A 2,928-nucleotide genomic window follows, 5' to 3' on the forward strand; every position below is an offset into this window, starting at 1 on the left:
AATTTTAGACTGAAGGAGTTAGAATTCTTCAATTTCATCACCATTGGTTTTAGTTATAGGTGTGTAAATATTAGTATTAGTGATATTTAATGGTTTTACTTGTAGGCATATGGATATTATCCTATCACAGACATCATTATACTCAAGATAGATCTTGAACTGTCCTTTTTTATAATGAATGCAACTACATTCCTCTTCAGTTTCTCATCTCATAGATTACCAGATTCAAAACAGCCAATACCAGTACATTTTAGCTCACTAATGCCTAGGATATCAATCTTTTTTGTTTTCCATTTCATTTTTGACAACTAGAAATATTTTCTTAGACTCATACTTCATACATTTTATGTTATGATTATTAATGAATGTTTGCAGCTGTTTCCCTTCATTTTGAGTGTGTCCCATCAGCAAATAAAGGTCCCTAAAGCTTTACTACATTCATATCCTCATAATCAACTCTATTTTAAGGAAGCAGCTTTTATCCAATAGTATTTTAAGTGATGTATATTCCAGCATTTTATCTGACAATATTTGGATGCTATTCATAATGTTTTTATCTTCTGGCACTATATATGACAATGCTCCACTGCTACTCATATATTTTCAGTGACTAACCATTCAGAAGGAGTCTGCCTCTCCTTCCTCTTGCTGTGTCTTACTCTAACAGCTCAACTGAAACCTGTCCACTATAAATACCACTCTACTGGTATTTAAAATACTGGCAGCATAGCTTCCAGTATCACAAGATGCAAACCACCAGAGTATGACAAACAAATAGACAAGTAGTGGAATGTGTAATTACATGATGTTATATTGTAATATAGTATAATAGATCCTTGGAATATAAAGAATTCTAGTATTTATAACTTAATTGTTGTTGTTGTTAAGTGCCATTAAGTCTGTTCCAACCCACAGCAACCCTGTAAAGAGTTTATATTCTTTTAAATTACTTTGAAGTATGTGACTATTTAAAGAAAAGTAGTAAGTTTGGGGAATGGGGCTTATTATGAAATGCCCCACTTCTTTGACACAAAAATAAAGAAATTAAGTCAATTTACTCATTGTTTTCTTCTGTTCTGATACCAGCTACAAACACAGTATTTCTTCCTCTAACCCAAGCCATCTGTAGTTAGGGCAGACCTCACCAGTTAAAGGACACAGCACATAAGCCATCACGTCCTCCCAAGATCCCAGACATGAGCAACACCTGTGGGAGTCCCCGCAACACTCTCCCATCTAGCCTGTATGGCCTACAAATTTGGGGTTTTCACAGATTATAAATGCCAGACTTTCTAATAGACTCTGTGTCTAAAAATTCAGAGATTTCTACTCTCTCCCTCATTATAGAAGTCATCAAACTCTTACATCTACAAATCCTCTTACTTCCAAACTACTGGCTCTCACTACCACAACACTTGATCTAGTCATTTACCGTATCTCTAATTAGCTAGAATGAGTCACAAAACTCAGGAAAGCACAGTTCTTACAATTTTATTATAGCAAAAAAGATATAAATGAAGAGACTGATAAAGCAAGGTCTAGGAGGGTTCCCAAACAGAGTTTCTATGTCCCCATAGACATAGTTTCTATGTCCCCATTGCCTTTGGCCAACCAAGATGTCCCTGGATCGTCTATATCCAGAGCTCTTACTGGGGAGTCCTGGAGTGGTCCTGTAGGGTAAGCACTGGAGAGCTAACACTAGGTTGACAATTAAAACCACATACAGGGTCACTATGAGTTAGAAACAACTCAACTGTACTTAACAACATTACACAAGCATGATTGATTAAAAAACCTCCTTCCTTTTGAGGTGACTTAATAGCACAAGGTGAGTCTTTCCAGCCTGGTCAGCCACCATGTAATTTACTTCATGAGCTTAAATCCTGAATTATGTTCTGGAGTCCTCATCAAATACATTTCAATTACTAGGAAATTTAGAAGGTTTTAGAGGATGCCTTTCAAGAACAAAGAGAGTGTTCTTTGGGTGAAGTTCATTTTAAATTCCACAGGACTTAATTGAAGACTCCTCTTTGATACTGACAAACCCCAACAGTAGTAACCATTTGTTTTAAATGAGAAATTTGAAAAATGAGTTCATGACTTTGGGCAAATAAGCGAACTTTCCTTAGTTCCTTAATTAAAAGTGAGAGATTAGAAGAGAGAGAAAGAGAAAGGATATGAGGCAAAATATAATGTGTGAATGCAAATGAATGATACTTAGATCTTTACTCTTCTCAGCTTTTCTGTATGGTTTACAATTTTCATAATTAAAAATTAAGGAGTCATTTATGAATTTGGAGCAAATATGATTTTCTTTTCAAGGAATTATTTTCCAAGTTATGAATTAAGAAGAATGAAATAAGATTTTTGTTGTTGTTATTTAAGCATGCTTAATATCATTTTTTGGTTCAAGCTCACCAGCTGCTCCTCGAAAACTATATACAGGGTTGCTATGGGTCGGAACTGACTATATGGCACTTAACAACAACAAACAATATCATTTTTGGAATCCTCTTGTGGTTCTGTCATATGAGCACTGGTCAGCTTGAACCATTTGTTGCTGGTTCAAACTCACCAGCCACTCCTTGGAAACTATAAGGGTCACTATGAGTCAGAAATGACTCACTGGCACTTAACAACAAATATCATTTTTATTTACAGTTTAGTTTGGTGACAATAATACAATAAATTTAGCTAGTATGATGATGAGTTTCATTTCATTAAAAGTATCTACTTTAAGATTAGCTATTAAGTGGACTTAATAAAAGTAGTGTGGGTAACTAAATCATTCTACCTTAATTTATAAACTGAAAAGTAATTCTTATTAGAAACAAAAAAATAAAGCTCTCTATAACTAAGGAGCTCTGGTAGCGTAGTGGTTACGAATCGGGCTGCGAACCTTAAGGTCAGCGGTTCGAAACTACCAGC

Source organism: Chrysochloris asiatica, unplaced genomic scaffold (assembly GCF_000296735.1).
Source record: "Chrysochloris asiatica unplaced genomic scaffold, ChrAsi1.0 scaffold00247, whole genome shotgun sequence".
Classification (NCBI taxonomy): Eukaryota; Metazoa; Chordata; class Mammalia; order Afrosoricida; family Chrysochloridae; genus Chrysochloris; species Chrysochloris asiatica.